Source organism: Bison bison, unplaced genomic scaffold, assembly GCF_000754665.1.
Source record: "Bison bison bison isolate TAMUID 2011002044 unplaced genomic scaffold, Bison_UMD1.0 scf7180017864304, whole genome shotgun sequence".
NCBI classification, from domain to species: Eukaryota; Metazoa; Chordata; class Mammalia; order Artiodactyla; family Bovidae; genus Bison; species Bison bison.
Window position 1 is genome coordinate 4,225,162 of NW_011494876.1, and position 21,852 is coordinate 4,247,013.

The window sequence follows — 21,852 nt, forward strand, 5'->3', positions numbered from 1 at the left end:
AGCAGATGGGGCTGCCTGATTTAGCCAGATATTTTGTTTCAAGTTCCCACCGAATTTGCCAGTGTAGACCCGGCCAGAGTGCATGGAAGCCGGCGTACTTGTCTCCGTGTGGCTCTAATTGTACAGCCTGCTCCTGTCTTGTGAAGCGTGAGCTCCTCCTGTCCAGGTTTCCGTATTTTGAGTGCCAGCTCGAACATTAATGTTTTGGTCTACTATGGAATCCGTGTTTCTGTATTTTTTCTGCGACTGTGTTCAGCAATTTACATCGAGTTTGTGTGTGTGTGTGTGTGTGCGTGTTTTTGTTCCATGGCTAAGTGAGCTCATTGTTGGCACCGCTTAAGAATCTGCAGCTCCTGACTTTTCTGCGCTTTGTCTTCCAGCTCATTTGCTTTCCTCGTGTGTTGAAAAGGCTCCTGTCTTTTTTTTTTTTTCTTCATTTCTAATCATCCCCTTTCTGTGTTCAATATCGCTCTTTCCTCTGCATCACCTTTTTCGAGAAAACCCTTCTTACTTTTTAATTCCCACCCGTCCTCTCTCAGATTAAAATGGAACTTATCTCTCATGTCAAATGTTTTATCACATTGTATCAAGTGGCATGAATTAGAATCAAATAATCTTCCTGTGTACATCTTCTAGCATGGCCCACATCCACTGAGAATGCCTCATACATGCATAAAGCTCACTGGCGGGTCCTCTCCCTTCTCTGCATGCGTGCCTTTATGAAAGTACCAAGCCCGGAGTGTCTGGGGCCCGATCACCCAGCCAATAGGCATTGAAAACAGTCAGGCAGCACCCTTGGGTCTGCGTTTTGGAGTGTGGACTCTCTGCCCATCTCCGCTGAATGAAATTCCAAGCCACAAATGTTCAGGAAGCCTGTGGGGTTGTTCTTTTCAATGCCTAGGTTGCCTTTTTTTTCTTTTCTTTGATCAGTATCTTCTAATTCTCAGTTTTGTGTGGCTCTCGTGTGCGTGTTTCTGTGTGAGTGTGTGTGTGAATAACCCAGTGCTCTCCAAAACTTTCAGATATCTAGTACTGAATTTCATGTTGAATCCACAGTTTAGCCTATTATTTCATTGACAAATAACCCACTTTTTCCTCCTGATTTTTTTTTTTAATTAGAAATCGTGCACGGTGGGGAAAAAATGTTTTTAAGGTGGCTTTGTCAAAGGCAGCAAGGCAGATTGTCCTTTTCTGGGGCTTTTTTAAAGGGAAAGTACAACTGGATCTTGATTTTAAAAGTACGGTTGTAGCTTTGGCCAGCACAGATGGTAAACTGGACTTGCCCAACTGTTGAAGAACAGAGGCAAATTCAAGCCCTCTGGTCATTGGTGTGAATTAATAATGAAAAGAAACAATACACAGAGTATGTTTCTTGGGATGCAAATTATGTTTAGAGTTATTCAAAAATTCACAAGTATGTCAAATCCCTTGTGGAATTACAAACTGACCAGCACAAAATGGCATCAGTAATATTATCAAAATCCCCACAATTTAATCTCCCGTTGTCCTAATTCTGTTTTTCCAAAGGAATCTTAATTGCACTTCCCTGAATATCAGAGTTTAAAACTTAACCATTACAATCATTCACTGAACATCACTCCCACCCCTGTGGAAAAAAATTTTTCAGCGGTTTTATTTCAAGATAGCAAATTTCTGTGCCATTTACTTCCTTACTTCCCAAATAACCTGCTCCCCTAATTTACAGAATATTGGTGCTAGGCAACCTAACTGATGTCGTGCAGGAAAAGTTCTTGAATCTGTCATGATTTTAAAACATTTGTCATTCGATAAAACCCAGAGCTTCTCAAGAAGCTTCATTACCATGCAGCCCCAGTAATTTAATTCAGTACTTACTGTTTTTCTATAATCTAGCAGCAAAACATCAGATTACCAACATGTTTGATTATCTTCGGCTTCTGTTTCCTCAAGTAGGATGTTTATTTCTTTACATATATGCTCTGGAAGGCCCTCATTGTCTACTAAGCTACACAAGGGAATCGGAATATTGAGGCAAAAAGGGTGTCTGTAAAACCTCCATTTCTTGCTACAGTGGACTTACCCTTTCAACTTCATTCTTAATGATAGTGGTCCTGGGGCGGGTTTCTAAACGATTGGCAGAAAGCTACTGAGAAAAACTTGTTGATCTGAGAGGTGTCTCTTCCAAATTGTTGCATTTTGATAAATGGCAAAAATGAATAATAGAACATTAGCATTTTGAATGAGGAAAATATGTATCTCCGAGATTGTTTGCTGTTTGGAGGTTGTTGATTTTGATTATTGTGTCATTCTCTGTTTTTTAGTTCCTGCTGGCATCTGTCATTCCAAGGAGTGTTCTCAGAGTTCCTGTTGTATTTTTAACGGTGTTTCAAAGTCTCAGTTTGATTTACCTGGGAAGTCCTTTAAGTTCTTATTATTCAGGATTATTTTCATTCTTTTTTTTTTTTTTTTCGTCTCTGAGGGTACCTTGTGGAAGAGTCTGGATGGCTTTAGTGTGTATCTGTTCCTGAGAATGTTTAGACTAATACCCAGTCATTTAACGAGTGCATCTTCCGTTTTACCCAAGCACCGATCTCCGCGTTCTCTCTCTCTGTCTCTGTCTGAGCTGGGGTTTTTCTTTTCCTCGTCATTGTACTTCTGGCTGGAATTGGGTGTTTGTGGGAGATTATCGGCATAGCATTTGGGGCTCTATATTTAATGTTCTGCATTTTTATCTATTTTATTATGTAACTTAAGAACAGCTTTCCAAAGTCATCTTCGCCAAAATTTTTTTTTTAAACAGGCATTTTCTAGGTTGATTGAAGAAATACAGTCAAGCATAATATTGTCTCACCAAGTCTTTTCAATGCAGTGGAAGTTTCCCTGTTTATTAATCACTGATTCATATAGTCCTCCTATAAAATGCTAACAACCTTTTTAGTCATGCACACACACACACACAAAAAAACACTAATCGGTTCAAAATTAAGTGCTGACAGGAGAAGAATCCTCAAACTGTTTTTCTTGGTGTTTCAGATATGTAGCTATACATTTTTTCATCTGCATGTTTGTAATTTTTTTTTTTTTTTGCTAAAAAAATAGTGATCCATTGTGAACCAGTTCTAATTGCTCAAAATAACAGTTTATAATATTTGGGAGGTGGGGGAAGATGCAGAGGTTTAGAGCAAGCAAATATGCTGATATGTACAATCATAGGGAATCTAAATTATATTGAAGATGCTGAATTCTGAAAAGAGAATTGATTACTATCAGACTCAAGTGAGAGCTTGGCCTCTTTGAAAATTATTGCTGACTTTTAAAGAAAATATAAAACATGGAGATGAATAATCTCCATATTCCTGAAGCAGCAGCTTGAAAAGGAAAGCACAGCCAAGAAATAACTCGAAGACAGAGATTTAAAGCTTGAGTGTCCATTATTCATGCAGATAGCCTCCCCCCACCTCCTCTGGTGATTAATTCACCATTTGCCCCGAAACAAAAACATGGTTTTGGAAATTAGAGATCAGATCATCAAGAGAAGCACCTAAGATTTCAAGGTCTAAACAAAAATTAATTTATTTTCTTTCCTCCTTGTACTTCTTGAAGACACAGACTGAGAAGAAAATCGGGATTAAAAGAGATGTGCTTAGGGTGAATTCATCTGCTTAAACCTCACAGGCTCAGAGATGAGTGATTAAAAAGCCATCTCAGACTTGGATGGCATCCACATTGGGGGTAACGCTGCATGCACACTGCCTTCCTCGGGCCCCCGTGTCACCGTGAACCAGGCCTAGGGAACACTGGACGGGAGATGATACGTGGATTATATAGGTCAATTATACACTTAATCTGCCTTCTGGAGGATTAAGTATTTGCAGATTGACTCTGCATTTGGCTTCTCCGTGGCAGTTATCAGATCAGGAAAGGGCCCCCTCACCACACCGCCTCCTAAGTACTTAATCAGGCAGCGCAGTCAGGTTCGTTTGGGGCCGCCGCCCCGTATTCTCTGCCTTTCACGGATTTTAATTTGCTGTTCCATTATCAAATCATGTATTTGTCCACTTTATGTGTCAGCCCAGTAATTGAGTGTGAATATGTCCCTTTAAAGGGGTAATTTGAAAACTGAAACCCCTGCCTATTAAAATATATTTGCTGTATTTATTTATATAAGACGCCGCAGATAACCTGATTAAATTACAAAAGCACAACCTAAGTGAACATGTATCAATCAAAGTAGGAGCCATTCTGCTGGAGGAAGGAAGTGTACAGAAGACCAGGCAGCAAGAGAAACATTATGTTCTTAGGTGATATCTGTCAGGTGTGTGGCCAGCTATGCCGCAGAGGGAAGTTACCTCCAAAAGAACAAAAGTGGGGAGAAGCATACAAGATTCACTAATAGAATAGGTTGTGGTTCTAAGGGCTGATTAAAGAAAATCAAGGCATATGGCGTTCAAGACATTGAGACAGTGAGTTATCTCCGCTAGAAGCAAGAAGCCGGCTTGGCTGCCCCTTCATGGGAGTTCTTGGGTAGTGAGCCTGGGCCTGTCTTCTGGAGCCTTCAGAATTCACCCTTGATCCTCACAAGCTGGGTGACCATGAACAAGGTACTTAATCTCTCAGAGTTTCAGCTGATTCATCTGTGTAAGAGATGATAATAAGCAGAAGAACCTTCTTGTGGAGTGGTTTGAGGGTAAAGCACCGGGCACTCCTGCCAGCATCAGGCTCAGGAAGCGTTTGGTAAGTGTCAGCCGCCACCACCACCATTATCACATCATCATCATCCCTGAAGGGGAAAGGCTTTTCCCAGGCATCTTTTTTTCTTGTTAAACAAAACCCCACATCCGTGTGAAGGTGCCGTAAGAATCGTGCCGTCACTTGCAGGCATTAACTCCAAACTTGCTTAGAATTACAGGATGTAGAGTCGCCTGGTACCTTTGGTAACATAGTTCTGAAGCAGGTAGAATAATGGTGATCAGGGCTGGGGCTTTGACGTAAGCCAGACAGGAGAAGGGGTTCTGTTTTTGCCACTTCTTAGCTATTTAACTTCGGGTTGACTAGTTAACCTCTCTGAGCCTCAGTTTTCTCACCTATGAAGAAACTGACTTCTTAACAGTTGTTTTGCGGACTGAAGAACATAATGAATATAGACTGGCATAGTTAAAAATTTGACAAGTCTTTTATCATCATCATCATCTCATAGAACTATCTGTTCATTCCATTGACTCTGAAATGGCCTAGCCCTACCCCCTAAACAAAGCGACAGTATGTTGGCAAATAACTTGTAATTGACCTTCTGATTGGGGAAGGGAAGGATAGGAAGGAGTGACTATACCTTTTATTATTACAGAGGAAACGAATGTACATTTTAGACATTTAGAGAATACAGCTAAGCAAAAATAAAATGTTACATGTCCAGCAGGCAGTGTTTATTCTTTGATTCTTTTTCTGTTTATGTATATGATATACTTTTAACCAAAGTAAGTGAGGAAAAATTGCTATTTTTAAGTTGGTGGTCTTGATTTTCAGTGTCAGTAAGAGTTCATCTAATTCACTGTCCATATTCAGAATTTCCCACTTGTCCCCAAAATATTCTTTATAGTTGGTATGTGCAACCCAGGCTGTGATTCAGGGCCACACGTTGTTTCTGGTGGAGATGCACGTTCAATTTCTTTTTTACCAGTGCTGGCCCTTTTTTCATGATCCTGACTTAAAGGGACCATCGTGCCAATTGTTCTGCAGACTGGAGGAGTTTATTACTATCTAAACATAGAACTAATTTAAGGAGAAAAAAATATATATCTAGCTGAATTCAACCAAGTAGCTCTTTTGGACATAATTAGTAACTCAGCATAATTCAACCAGGGTTTTTTTTTTTTTTTTTTAAAGCTGTTCTCTGTATGTAAGGAAAATTTCTGAAGCTAGTTTTAAAATAAAGAAAAAGCTAAACCGCAAGGACTTCACAGAGGTCAGGAACAAGTTGCCCACATGAAGAGCTATGGTGATTTTATTTCCTGCACTAAGGCACAGGTATCTGAGCTGAAGAAGGAAATCTGAGGTCCCAGTTCAGTGTTCCTCATCTCACTGTAACTGCTTTGGTGAAATCTTGGACTGGGTACTTAGACTGGCCTCCCCCACTCCCCACCTCACATCGTTTGTAAGGGTTCTTTGTTAATTCTGCTAGGATTTTCTCTGAGGTTATCAATCTGAAATTAAGCCCTTCAAATCAGTCTGAAGCTGAGCTTTTCAATACTCCTCAGATCCAGCTTTAATTGAACTATGACCTCAACCTCATCATCCTCAGTGATGAGGCTAAAGAGTGTTTTCTCCAGGCTCCTAGGGTATCCTTGAGAATCTGTGTGATTATATATACTTGAACAGGAAAACAGATCCAAAATGAATCAGGAAATATAGGAAAGGAAAGATTACTAATTTTTTTTTTCCACCTGATCATGAATCCCAAAGTAAACTCTGGCAGTTCAGGCATGTCCTGGGCCAAGTATCATTTCCCAAGTAGAATGTGGAAACAGAACACAGAGTCAGAGGGAATTGAAAAGTGGAAAACCTGTCCATCTACCTTGATTTGTAACATTATAAGGAATATAAAATACAAACACACACACATATGATTAGGGTTTGAGTTCTTGCAGTGAACCTCAGACTTGGGACCATTGCAAGCTGGAATTAGAAAACAGTTCACTTTCATGACTTTTGTCCAGTGCTCCTTAAAGACCCAGTGTCTTCATGACTTCCCTGGTTCCCATCATGTAAATCTGCTTTTAGCAGATATGCTATTTGCTCCACTGTTAAGGTGAAGAAAACTTAGTTCTGCCCTTGATGGAATATTGGCAGTTTTATTCAGATATTAAGCCCAAAGAGTAAGGCATGAATAATGGTGATCTTTGACCTGATGGAAAGCAAGCTCTACTAGAATGGGAGGGGATGGAAAGAAGAATGTTTTCATGCCTCTGATGCCCTATCGCAGTGAATCTTATTTTCAAATACATATCCTTCAAAATAACTAGTAAAGGATAGCAGTTATTTTGCATTTCGAATCTTAGGTATAGAAACACATGTCTGTTCCACAGGCTTCTTTCCATGCCTGAGGTTTCAACAGTAGTGCATGCAGAAAAGATAAGGAGGCATTAATAGATTTGGATTATTTGGATTAATTGTATCAAATGGGCTGTTACTATCCAAAAGGAAGTATTTATTTTTTGTTAGCATTATTCTTACAGATTTATATTTCAGGGCCATGTCTTCAAGTAGTTCTTTCTGATCTAGATGTTGTCTCTGAAGCCATTCATAGAAATAGAGTTCATTTACTTTCAGGCAAACCTGACATAAAACCAGTCTTGGATTTTTTCTGGAGCTTGCGCCTACCAAAGAGTTTTGCTAAGTATCTTTATCAGAACAGCTTTCTGTGTTCCAAGAGACATTTGGTGAATACAGTCAATTTGTTTTCTTTTCCAGCGGAGAATGTTCCAGTAGTCATTCTAAGAAGCCAAGCTGATTGCTCTGTTACATTAAGGTCACAGTATCCTTGCTAACATGACCCACACAATTTCTTTTGTGTCTTAGAAAAGGTTTGTTTTTTTCTTATGGCAGACTTACGGCATGAAGGCAGTAAGTGACAGACTCACACGTGTACATGCACGCACACACACACACACCATACATACAGGCACACACACAGTAGCCAAGGTACATTTTGTGGAACAAATATTATCACATTGAGTTTCAAGATACGAGATGTACTAAATCCCCAAATACTTCCCTTCTTGCAGTGCTCTGTAGAGGTTACTATCATAAAATTTCACTGTCTCTTGATGTGTAAGTCATAATCGCTTGCCCTAAAATTTTTTAATGAATGGATTTTAAATATCATCTAGGTTCTTATTATTCAAAGTGTGGTTCTATGGACCATCAGCATCTGTCTCCTCTGGGAGTACAGAATTGCAGCCCAACCCCAGTTGAATCGGATCTGAATCTGCATTTTAACAAGATCCTCTGTTGATTTAACATTTGAGAAGTACCGGGTAAGATCAGTGACTGTCTTATGTGCCTATCACTCACAATAGGAAGCACATTTTATATTACAACCCAGTATGTATTTATGCATACACACACAACAACAAAAGTTTATGAAACAGTTTTCACCCTCTGTGGGGTGCAGTGTGATATCTTCTTTTTCGTTTTTCAGAAGTCTTGATGGTAACCAATGAAATGATTTTATTGTATGATTTGTAGCTTGTAAGAGGTCCTTAGAGAGCAGAGGTTCTCACTTTCGGCACTACTGACTTTTCAAGCCAGATAGTTCTTGGTTGTGGGTGTGCTGGCCTGTGTACTGAAGGATGCTGAGCAGCCTCCCTGGCTTCTACCCCCCAGATGCCAGGGGCAACCCCTTCTCAACTGTAATGACCCAACCTCTAGACATTTCCAGAAGTACCCTGGGAGCAGGGGGGATACCAAAATCACTCCTGTTTGAGAACCACTGATCTGGCTGATCCAGAGGTTAATGCTCCACGTAAACAAGGGAGCCTTACGTCTCCAGTGTCGTGTGCCCCTCTGCCACCACCGTCGCACACATTTGAGAAGTATGTGTAGCATCAGCAACAAAGAGTCCACACTTGTCAACCCCAGACGTGACATGGAGGCTCTGCCTGTCTTGGAAGTGGATTATATCTGGGGGGCTTCGTGCAGTGATAGGACAAGCTTGTGAGACATCCAGGACTCCCCACCTCCCTCACCAGTCTCCCAGGAGGAGTCACTCAAAACCAGGGGAGGGATCCAGAGCAGCAAGTTAGGTCAGCAGTACAGATTCCCACTTTGACCTCCCTCAATTGCTTTGCTTTTTATAATTTCATCAGGACCTTGGTTAAAAAAAATTTTTTTTTTTTGCTTCTACTAGGTGGCTACAGGTTATTTTTGCGTGTCCAAAAACCTGAAAAGAAGGCTCAACTTGAATACTTCATTCATCCTAAATTCCCAGTTCAGAAGAGAACAGTTAACAGCCTCCTGTTCTGTTAAACTCCTGCTGAGTTGACTAAAAATCCAGTTAATGGAGTCTAGCAATTTGCCACCAGTATGAATATTCCTGTATCAGAAGGCTTATAATGATTGTGCTGCTTGCCACATTGGGTCACCTTGACTGCCTTTGGCAGAATTTTTCACCCTAACCATCCCTGGACTAATTAATGCCCATTATACCAACAAATCTCCAGGTCTTGCCCAGGATGGGGTTATTATTAATTACCAGACCTTCATGCCATCCAGAATATAAAAGACCCTATCATATTTTGTGTAAAAAATTTTTTTTGGCAAAGAACAAATAATATGTAAACCAAGTTAAATTCATGAGTTTTCCAGTACAATTCTCTAAGTCAGTAGGGTTTTTCTCCCCCATTTGGCTTAAAAAAATTTTTTTTCTACAATTTTTAAAGGTTACTTTCCATTTACATTTATTACAAAACATTGGTTGTTTTCTCCATGTTATACAATACATCCTTGAGCCTGTTTTACACCTTTTTTAAGGAAGAGAACTATCACCTCCTTTTATTCAAAAAGTTCATTGTTTGGCCTAGGGATCCATTCTGTTAAAGAGAAGAGACCCAGCTATCGGGTACCTCACCGATTTGGGGAGTACTAGACCAGTGTTTTTTTCACCCAGAGGTGGTTTCACCTCCCAGAAACCATTCAACAATGACTGGAGACATTTCCAGTTGTCAGAGATAGAAAGGTGCTGTTAGCATCTAGTGAGTAGAAACCAGGAAGGCTGCAGTGGACAGCCCCACAACAAGGAATTATCTAGCTCAAAATGTCGATAATTTAAAAATCCTTTGTCTGTAATGATATGGGCTGTTTAACTTTAAATGGTGGTAAAAAAATCATCCAATTATCTTCAGATCATTTTCTCACCAAGGGATTCCAATTTCTGTCTCTAAAGAATACTCAACTTCAGAGATTTATCAGAAACTAGTCTCCAAAATCCTTTTGACAAGCTTCATCCAAAGACATCTTTTTAGGGTCTCAAAAATAAAAACCAAAGAATCTTTAACACCTGCCTTTCTCATCTTGAACTTAACACTTATCCATGAGTGGTTCCCATGAAACTTCAGTACTTCAGTAAACCTCCAATCTTGTCAGTTAAATGAATCACCACACCTTCCTTTTACTAAAAAGTGTCCTTTCAAGTTTTTAAGGAACTAACTTCTTTATGTCAAGCAGACACGAAGAGCATAGGCTTTGTAGTAAGATAGCCCCAAGGTCAGTTTTTGGGTCTACGACTGCTTACCTGTTGTGTGACTTTGAGTAACCTCAATTTCCCCCTCTAAAAATAGGGATAAAAACAGTATCTACCTCTTTGGCTTAGAACAACTAAATGAGGCAATGAGTAAACCATATGATGCTTGGCGCATTAGAATCACTCCACAGATGCCCCTTCTTGTTGCTGTCTCCATCAATAGTGGTAGTACCATGAAGACCAACAAGAAGTCTTGCCTAACGCTAAAACAAGCTTTGCAACAACGAAAAGTAATGATACATTCCTTGTCAACAGGAATTTGAAAAACCAGAGATGAAATAGTCATAGAATAGAATAGTAAGTAACAAAGAACCCAGTTGTGCTACAAGATCTCTAAAGAAAAAAATTTTTTTCTAATTGAAGTATAGTTGATTTACAATATTATGTCAGTTTTCTGTGTCAGCAAAGTGATGGAGTTATATAAAGAGAGAATTTTCAGATTCTTTTCCATTCTGGTGTATTGTAAAATATTGAATATAATTCCCAGTGCTATAAGTAGGATTGTGTTCATCTATTTTATATATAGTAGTTTGTATCTGCTAATCCCCAAATCCTAATTTATCCCTCCCCCACTCCATTTCCCCTTTGGTAACCAAAAGTTTGTTTTCTATGTCTCTGAGTCTGCTTATATTATCTAAGTTCATTTGTATCATATTTTAGACTCCACACATAAGTAATACCATATAATACATATGTTTCTCTGACCTACTTCACTTAGTATGAGAATCTCTAGGTCCATCTAATCCATGATATTGTATGATTTCATTCTTTTTTATGGATGAGTAATATTCATACACACACATCCATGATATTGTATGATTTCATTCTTTTTTATGGATGAGTAATTTTCATACACACACACACACACACACACACACACACACACACCCCACATCTTCTTTATCCCTTCATCTGTCGATAGACTCTTAGGTTGCTTCCATGTCCTGGCTATTGTGAAGAATACTGCTACGAACATTGGGGTGCATGTATCTTTTCAAATCAGAGTTTTCTCCAGATATATGCCCAGGAGTAGAATTGCTAGATCATATGATAATTCTATGTTTAGCTTTTTAAAGAATCTCCAACTGTTTTCCATAGTGGCTGTACCAGTTTACATTCCCACCAACAGTGTAGGAGGGTTCCCTTAAGAAAATCTGCTTTAAACTAGAGCAAAGTCATGTAGGAGGGAGCCTCAGAGATTAGTACCCCAGAGGAGCCAGCTTGGGCAGGTTGGGTTCGGGGAAGAGAAAGAGATAGGATTCTGTGGTCAGGCGCTATACAGAGAGACAGTATTGCTTCTTCTGGGAGCATCCCTGACTCACCACCACCGTAGCTTCATCAGCCTTGGCAGGACTTCTGTTTGGAGATGTCCTTTCAGAACTTAAGTGATAGCTTCACCCAGGTTATGATGACTCCAGTCTAGGCTTCTGGATATTTGCCACGTAGGCATCAGCTGCTCCATCATCTTAAGGGCTAAATTCTTTTTACATTAATAGGTACTGTTTTGTCATTACTATGTGCTTGTTAACCAGGGGTGTACATAAGAATTACTTACATATTTTTGTGAGCCACAGTTCTCTCATATGTTTTTAGCTTTACCTAAAGTCCTTTTTCTGTTCCAGGATCCTGTTGATCATATCTCATTATATGCAGTTGTGTGTCATGTTAGGCTCCTCTTTGAATCACATGAAATTTTAAGGAATGTTGGTCAGATATATAGGATACCCCTCTGTTAATTATCTGATTTTTTGAATCATATTTAGACGGGGCTTTAGAATTTGGAAGTTTTATATATATATATATATATTTTTTTTTTTTTTAATGTATTCATTCCAGCTGTATGCCACAGATTCTGAGTCAGTCGGTGTAAGATAAAGCTCAAGCATCTGTTTTTTTAAACAAATCCAAGGGTTCAGCCCGATCATGAATCACTGGCTTAGAGCAGTATTTTCTGCACTGTGGATCATTTTGCCCACCCAAAGTTTATTTGGAAACGATTTGGAGACGTTTTTGACAGTCACAGCTCTGGGGTCGGGGGAGGAGTGCTATTAAGATCTGATGGTAGATGGTCAGCATGACGCTGCCCAGGACAGTCCCCACAGCAGAGTTATCTGGCCCCGAATTTCAACACTAGTAAGGTTGATAAGTCCTAATTTAGTCAAAAAGACATGTTTAGTTCTATTATTTCTAGTAATAACCTTTCCATCTTGTGGCCAACAAAACTACTTTATAACCTTTCTATTTTTATATATATAGCAAGCATACAAAGAGATAGGAGAAGGTACTATTATTTCCATTTTTAAGATAGGAACCTAAGGTCCAAAAAGAGCTTGCCCAAGACCCCCAAGTCCCAGGGACCCCATCTCTTGAAACTTGTGGCTTTCCCACCGCTGCCACCCTCCACCACCACCACACTGAGAGCAGCAGTGTTATCTCTTTTACTCACCATAGCATCCATGAACTCTCAGTAACTGTGTGTTGAATAGGTATTGATGAATCCCTAGCCTGTCTCATGGACCTTGTCAAAGATTTTTTTAAAGGATTTTGTAATTTCCAATTCTAACTCAAAAATAGTAATTAAATCCTTTAAATGTCTCACTATGGATTTTTGCAACTGTCACCTTATTTTTTTGTTCAGAAGTGTATATAGTATTCTGGTTAATTTAATGAGGAATGGATTGTTTTGGTCCATTTGGCTTTTCAGCTTTTCAGTTATTTTGAAGATTTATTAGAAAACCGTTTCTCTTTCAACCCCTACTTTGGATAGACTCTCTAAAATGTCTTAGGTCTATTTTCTGCCTTACTGAGCATTTTAAACCAAATGTAATTCTCTGGGTCAACATCTTTCAGGGCTCTGGTTTTACCCTGCTTAACCCTAAGTGACGCTGTCCAGTCATGAAGGTGTAGAAAGAGTGAGTTATCCAGTATTGCTAATAACTTCCCCAACTCCAAATACAGTGCTCCTCCTGTCATACCCCATGCCTTAGGAAGATGGGGCTGAAATGTTTATCAGCCCAAAATGCATTCTGAAAGCTGCTTTTATGAGTCAGTCCCAAAGAGGACTTGTGAAGGGAGGGAAGAGGATTGCTTTCTAGGTACAAACAGGGAGGAAGAGTCCCAATAATTGACAGGTTTAATAATAATGATAAAGTTTATTTAGTCTTTCTTTTAGGTATATCTCTTGACTGTTCATTGATGGTAACCACATCATCTCATTAAAAGTGTTATTTCTTGTAAGTCCTCTTCGCAGCCCTAGAAAGTAGATACCTAATGATCCCCACTTTATAGCTATTGAGGCTGATGAAAGCCAATATTGATGGGGTACCATGGAGAAGGAAATGGCAACCCACTCCAGTATTCTTGCCTCGAGAATCCCATGGATGGAGGAGCCTGGTGGGCTACAGTCCATGGGGTCACAGAGAGTAGGACACGACTGAGCGACTTCACTCACTCACTCATCTATGTACCAAGGTACAGTTCTAGGAACTTAATGTAATCATTTGTGTAACTCTCATAACTTCCTTGTGAGGTGGGTTTTTACAGACAAAGAAGTTGAATCACTGAGAGGTACATTGACTTCAGTAAATTCAGAAGCCAGGGAAGTGATCAGTCCTAGATCAAAGTCCTTTCTTTCCAATGCAAAGTAGACTCCTAACCATGATATCTTTCAGAAAAAAAACTGCAGTCTTCAAATATGTGCCCCCAAATTCCCATCCAGTTAGGGCTCTGCATCCCACATTCATGCACCACGCATGTAACAGTAATACAGTCGTTATTTCCTGCTTGCTACCACAGCAGTACTCAAGACAGAAATTGCAGTTGTGACCCCCTAGTAGAAAGTAGCTTATTAGTCACGGCTTGTCCACTAACAATGATGGGAGTTGCATAGCTAATCAGGCAGACTTTTTAATGAAAATTCAACCCAGTCTCTTCCTGAATGTGAGGATTTTGTCATCAAGCTGGAGTTCCGCCTGTACCAGCAAATCTAGACCTAAAGGTGGGAGACCCCAGGAAGCTCTACTGTACCCACTTTAGGGTGAAACCCCATCCTCAGCGGACAGGGACCGCAACACAGTGTGGAAGCTTGCATGCCATATGTGCTGCAAAAGCCACTTCTACCTAGGCTTTCAGCTTTCAGGCTATATTTCCCTCTGGGTGCTGTCTAAGATCCTTTATCCCATAAGAATAAAGTTTTGTGGTTTATTTGAGGCAAAGGGGATGATGGTAACACAATACCTTTACATCCCAGACAGTTGATAAATGGTTTAGGATAGCAGCTTAAGTTCCTTAAGCAAACCTTGACACAAGTGGTATAATTCAGCAACAATGCCCCAGAGTTCCTACGAGGCCCCATGGACTCCTTTAACCTGCCCACATAGCTGCGTTGTCAATGGCACTAAGTTTCACAGATCAGCAGGGCTTTACAGGAGGGGGAAAGTAATCCAGAATTACAGAATAACACGGTTATACAATCCATTCGTAACACACATGTAGTTGCAACTAAATCGTTATGTGGTCATTATCCAACAATGCCTAAGATGTCAGCAATGTGAAAGTTTGCGATCGGGTTTCACCAAAGAACTTCCTTGACTTATTTCCAGCCGAAGATTATACTAAACAATCTGACGGTGATAAAAGAGGAAGGAAGAAAGGAAGGAAGGAAAGAGGGAGAGAGGGAGGGAAGAAGGAATTTGTGTGTGTGTGTGTGTGTGTGTGTGTGTGTGTGTAAGCCTTAAAGAGCTTACCAGATAGATTGTCAGCTGTCAGCCAACCCTTGAAAGTAGCAAATCCCTTGGCTACTACAAAGTTGTCTCTCCACATTGTTTCTAAAGAGTTTGTTTATTGAAAATATGTCTGCTTTGGGCATTCAGCTTCCTAAGTGAGTGCAGGCTCACAGTGGCAGCAAGGTCAGCAGTGGTACACTGTTCACTAAAGCTTGCTTCTGCCTATGGTTTCTGGAAGTCACCAGCTAGTGGTGACCACTGCAGGGGAGGACGTGGATGCAGACGTACTAGGGTTCTCTTAAAGGCGCCCCACTTGGCTTACAGAGAACTAGAGACGTGAAGGCCTGATGGCCCGTGCTGGTGCACATTAGAAATAAATTTGGGCACTCGGCTTAAAGAACTCACGAACGACAAGATGCACAAAGACGAGTGATTCTGCGTTTAGCTCAGCTTTTGTGAGCCTGGCCAGGCAAGGGGGTTTCTTACAAGAAGTGTGTAAATAATGCAACCTGCTTTACAAAGGAAAACAGAATGAAATTAATCCAAGACATCCGTGGCGTGATACTATTTTCTGCCCTCAGCTTTTCTTTTTATAACTTGAGACACACAGCCTAACAGTCCAGCACAAACAATATCATGCTCAAAAAAAAAAAAAAAACCCAGACCCAGGGCATCCTTCAGTCCTTAGGATAGAACTTGGAATCCAGTCTTCAGCCTGTCACACAGTATTATTATTAAATCTATAATGTGATCACAGCCAAATCTTTGGCTTGGGCACAATCCCCCCATTCTCCCTCCTTTTGGGGGGAAAAGGGGGGAAGCATTGGGAGGGGCCAAGGAACCAAGCCAATCAAAGTTAAAATAAAGTCTCTTTCTAGCAAGACTACTGTCTATAACATGTTGTTCCTTATAGAAAGTGGGATATGGTGGCATTTGCTTGATTAACTTGCTCGACAAAAGTGACAGCTGCTGTGGGTGCCTGCGGATAAGCTGCACGGCGCAGTTCCGCCTTTGTACATCTGTCAGCAGAAAGGGAAGAATAAAGAGTGAAAAGAGACAAATTGGTCCCAAAAGACACTCCATTCAACTTAGGAGGTTTGCCCCATTCAGGCACTCGCTGTGCGCCTCAAGTACTGAGAGCTTATTCAATTTCATTCACTCTTTCGAATGAACCCACAAGTGTTTAATTTCTTATTCTGTCGCCTCAAAAAAAGGAAGGGGGGGTGGAGAAGGGGGAGGGAGCCTTGTGGACGGAAAGCATTAATGGCAAGGCAGAGGGATTCCGCCTGCACATATTAACTCATGGCTAATTTACGGTTTAACTCTATGTGCTCAGGTCCTAGACTCATCTGAATGCTGCAGCAGGGCACCTGACGCAGCCTTCCTGTCTCCTGGCTGGTGGATCCAAAACCCTCTGTAGACACTGAGGGCGCCCAGCAGGGTCCAGTGTGTGTCCTGTGTGGGGACAGTGGTCTGAGGTCCATGCCCTTTGCAGAGATGAGGCAGCGAGCTCCCCAGAAGGAGGTTTGGGTTAGTGATCTGGTGAATGTAAAGTTTTTTTTTTCTTTTTTCTTCCCTCCCAGAAAGGTAAAAAAAAAAAAAGTCACACTGAGTGAGAAGTAGTAAGTGGGGAATATGGTTAACAGAGATTAAAAATAAAGCAAGAGGAAAGGGCGCCTTTGGGAAGCAGAGCCCAGCTGTACATGGTGAAAACACATGTTAACTTTTTAAAAAGCAGCACTTTGATTTTCTTTTCTTCATCTCTGAGCCCCAGGCATCAGAACTTACCTTCTGATCTCCTTTATATAGGGGCAATCACCATGTACCCCTAAATGTTTCCTCCTCAGAGTTTGGAAGTCTTCACCAGGGCCCCCACCATCTTTTCTCCTACATTCTCATGCCACTGACTTGTCTTTGAAACCTGGCCTTCCTGAACCAGCATCCAAGTATTGTTCCATGGACAGCTTCTTGTAAATCAATACCATCTCTGGTCCTAAAAAGATGATACCCTTTCCTTATGGGAAACCATTCCCCAGAGAGCCCAGGTTCCCGAGGGCTGACATTGATGTAATTTTAAAACTGCTTAGAGAACTTTGGATAAGGGTCCTGGACCCATAAATATAGTTGTTGGCTTTATTGTCTTAGAATCCTTGAGGCTCTAGACTCTGCCTCCTGGATGGTATATAAGTACCCAATCATCTTCTGCTTGGAAACTCGCTGTGTGGTTGGACCAACAGCATCCCATTGTCTGTTTACCTGAATGTTTTCCATGGAATAACAGATTATGTGAAGGTGCAGATCATGGGTTTTGATTGTTGTTGTTGTTGTTTTTAATATTGAGAATAGGGACTAAAACAACCTCAGCCCAGAAAAAGAACTCCCTGAAGTCAATATGATTTTTCCCACGTAAGAACTTCAACTTTGACTCACAAAACTCTCATGAGTCATGACTCTATAGACAAAGTTGAATATGTGCAAATTATGAAATTAGCCCCTTAATGTGATTAACCAACCCTGTTTTAAAAAGACATAGTTGGCATTCCACTTTATCTTTCCGTTCGGTACATGAGTTACAATCCTTATTTTAGAGTATGATTTCTATAATCATTTCTATATGGTATGCAGATTTCTTATTCAGTTGCTTACGTCAATCTGCTTGTGAATTAATGCAGTTAACTCTCGATGCACTTCCCGTACCTATGGAGCAGTCGGGGGCGGGCAGATGCTGTTCGTGAACAATCTGATTTCTGCTCCTGGGATGAATCTCTCTCCTCCCTCTAAGGTCCTTGTATGCATCCCAGAGAGCAGTTTTCAGATAAAGTATTAACCCTTCTCACGTGGATAATAGGTTAGTAGGACGTGCCACCAAAACTAGAGTTTCTTTTTCGACATAATTGAGCTTGAAGTGATTGAGATGACTTGAAAGTGTGAATTTGGATTGTAACTATACATTTTTCTCAAACAGTAGGTTCCTTTGAGAGGACAGAGGCTCAAGGCATGGGGGTCCATTTTCTCAATGCACAGGGAGGCCCAGGAGTAAATCCCCAACATATCCAGAGAAAAATAGGCCCCAGAAAAAGGTATTGTTAACCAGGGTGAGTTTGTTAATGTCCAAACTGCACACCTGCCCTGGGCAGCCCAGGCGGCAGACCAGGCCTGGCTAGAAGCTGATTGGGGATTAATCGCGTTTGGCTCATTATTTACGTCTCTTGGAGAAAGAAAGAGCCTGAGAAAATCCAGGTACCTGAGAGAGCTTTTTCCTTTTCCCTTAAGTATCAGGGATTGCTGAAAGTTAGGTATCAGCTTCTGACATTTGCTAAAGAACTTGTCTAGTTAACGAAAGTCCGAAACACAAGCATGTTCAGATTTACAGTGATAGGTCCCATTGGTCAGCCAGGGGGTGTTAGAACAGCTGGTGTTGGGCCCATGTTCCATCTTCCATTCAGGGCTTGACCTCTAGTTACATTTTTATTCAATTACTTAGGTGTCCAACAGTTTTAGAAATCACGTTGTGTACAGGAAAGCACAGATCTAATTTTGATACCTAAATTGGATTCTTTTTTTCAGGACAGCAGGGCATTGGAAGCTAATCAAAAGAGACAGAGGAGAGAGAGATATTTTGCTATTTGAGCACCTTAAGTTCAAAGGTGGAAGGATTTTGCAGGGAGTCATGCCTCACCCCTCATTTAACTTGATATTAAATAGGGCCTTGAGTTATGGGGGGGGGGAAATATATATATATATTGGTGGAGCTTATATGCTTCAGGATCTCTGGAAACAGGAAAAATAGCATGAACGTTAAAAGCCAGCTTATTACACATGGATTATATTTCCTTTTCTCCCTCTTTCATGGAGTATGAATCCATATCAGTATGGTGCTATAGAAGTGTAAAATGGAATTTAAAAAGTAACTATTTATTGAGGTTGTTAGGAGAATTGAATGAGTTTAACCCATATAAACCACTTAGAATAGTACCTGACACATAGAAAGTGCTCACTAAATGTTTACTCTCGTGATTTTTACTACTATTATTGTTGATTATTATTAGTTATGTCAGTATAGGATTTTTTTTCCATAGCGGATTCAGTGGAGCATTAGTACCCTGAAAGCTATTACTAGGTGGCTCATGGAAAGTGATTCTTTAGTCAAATACATTTGGAAACTAGGAAGCAAAGTTCAGTGGGTTTCTTTACTGCAGGACTTTTCAGCGCATTTAATGTGTGAGTGCAACCCTGTGGCTCTGAGTCACCAGTAGTATTCAGACCTAGCATACAGTATGCGTATGTGCATTGCAAACACATTCCCAGGCCAGGTAAAATTGAAAAGCTAGAAAACGTTAATGCTAGTATCACTTGTACTTCTTTTTAAAAGCTTGTGATGAAATTCCTCTGGGTAGTCGTTTTGTCCTGTCTGCATTTGGCCCCATGGATAGGATAAAACAGCCAACGTTCCCCATTAAAAGTCTCCCATTTTTCCCCCTCCCAAGGAGGCCCAAGGGGCAACATGACTATCGTGCAGCTGGGAGGTTGCTGGTCTTTACTGGGCATTGTTCTGTGTCTTCATAGTGGTTTTTAAAGACATCCCACAGCCTCCAATCCATAAACTTCAGAACCACGTTGGATTCAAAAGGTGAAAAGGCCTTACTCAAAATCTCAAAACAAGTTCTGATCTTGGACAAAGAGAGGAGTAGCCTCCCTCTGGAGCTTTCCAGTCCACGTATATGTCACCGTTTAAATAAATAAAAAGACACAAACTCTTTGGATTAGTTCAGCTGGGCTGGGAGCCTTGAGATAAGAGGTCACTGGTGTGAGTTACTATGGTAATTGAGTAGTATCAGCACTAGTTTTGCTCTCATGAGCATTAAAGCACATAATAATAGGCAAACAACAGTGGTTAAAGCAAGCAGGTAGGATTACTATGTTCTTTTGTCAGAAGTATATAATGTCTTGTAGTCAGTTTTAAAGACTTCTCAACCCTCAAATCCACCCCACCGTCACCTGCTGAGTAATTTTGTATGCTTAATCTCCTGCCCTCAACTCCCAGATCTCTGCTAATTTGAGGCAAATGGGTATTTCTGACATTAAATAGGGCAGCCAGGAAGCTCTGACCTAGAAAACCCGCATTCTGAAGCACTGAGAAAAAAATATATTCTTTCACCAATTTTGTTCAGTCTCTTTTGAATGACGAGGGGGGGAAAATTAGCTTTCACTGCAATGGGAGGTTGCAGCCGCCCAAGGATGGAGTTTTTGCAGAACCAGGAAAAAATAAAAGAAAGAAAAAAGAAAGAGAAACTTGCCGAGCATCCCCACTCCCAACTTCCCCCATAAAACTTGTCACTTCGCATTGCCATCCGCTACCCCAACAATAATCACTCCGTGCCTATTGCTAATTGCAAGCACAGCTGAGGCCCAGCGGGGGGCCCTTGCACAGTCTCAGGCCTTTATACGAGGCTCAATCTGTTGTATGGCACTTGTTCACACACAAAAAAACTACCAGCAAAGGCAGAAAGAGGCAGAGTCACAGGTTTCTTGTAATCCCTCCGCCTCCCCGCTGACAGCCCAGCCCTAGAAGCATTCCTGGTTTTGTCCTCTGCTTTACAAAATCTGAAGTGACCTTAAGCTACGAGCACGTCAGCTTTTGAATGTCGAGTTGCCGGCGTCTTCAGGTGCATTAAGGAGCAAGGGGGGTGGGGGGGGGCTACATCTGGCTTCTGCGTTTCTGTTTGCAGCGCCCCTGGGGCGAGCTGTGGCTTCCTGTAACATGTAAAATATGAGTGTGAACTCAGGGTTCATGGCAAGGAACAGGAGGTCATGCCTCCATTCAGTTCTAAGTAAAGAAGCTGGGAGTTTGCAGATGTTTTTCTATATGTGTAATGACACCACCCCCCGCCCCAGCCAGCGAGCACCCGAGCGCCGTTTTTTGATAAAATGTGCCACAATCAGTGTGCTACTTGCAGATTTATTCATATCAATTTTTGCAATTTATATATTCAGAGACAAGATTGCTATTTCGGCAACTTTATGTTGGATGTCGTACGTTTGCATCTACAGAAAGAGGGAACGAAGTATGGGGCGGGGAGGGTGGGCAGAGAAAGAAAAGAAATTAAGTCTGTTCCTCGGGCCACCAGCTGGGGTGTTGTCAAGGAGACAAAGCGTCCAACGGGAGGGTCTGTGTCCCCCTTTTGCCCAGCGGTCACTTCCTGCCCAGGCTTGGAGGTGGGAAATCTGTAGATTCTGGCCCAGAAGAAGGTTCTGGAATGGCTACAGTGAGGAGGAGTCCGCTTGGGGATTTGGGAGCGAAAGTCCCCCTCCATAGATGAGGCCCAGGCCACCCAAAGAAAGGCCTTTCCATCCTCCTTCAGGGTCAAGGACTGGCCCAAGGAGGTATTTGGCATGGGCTTCCAGTGGGTCTGGTAGGGGGCACCCAACCCTTCCTGTCCACCTTGCCACCCTCTAAGATGAGAAGGGAATTAAGCCTCCTGTGAGATCCCCGCTAACAGAAATTTCTGTTTCCAGCCCAAAGCCTCATACTGTATTTTCAGCGAAGGAAGACATTGGTCGAGCAAACATGGAGATTAATCCTCCTTAGCCTGGGGAATAAATGTTCCTCAGTGGGGCAGTGTTAATTGCCGAGCTGGGTGCAAAGATCATTTTGAGGCATTTAAGAAATACATGATTTTTATTAGTATAACTGTTCCATGTAGGAGTTATTTTTCAGCAAAGGGCAAAAGCTTTGCCTGCCTCGCATTATTAGCCTAATTCTACTTAATTGTTTCCTAAAATAAGGGCTTCCTAAATACACATTCCAAACCTTAATAAGTCTGTTGTGTGTGTTGGGGGGGGGTGGCGGTG

At 41.2% G+C, this 21,852-nt stretch overlaps 1 protein-coding gene across 1 annotated transcript in view; it reads left to right on the forward strand.

Annotated features, from left to right (window-relative positions):
• The window catches only part of CADPS (Ca++-dependent secretion activator), a 439,169-nt gene that overhangs the window by 401,538 nt on the left and 15,779 nt on the right, over positions 1–21,852 (forward strand). The window lies entirely within an intron of this gene.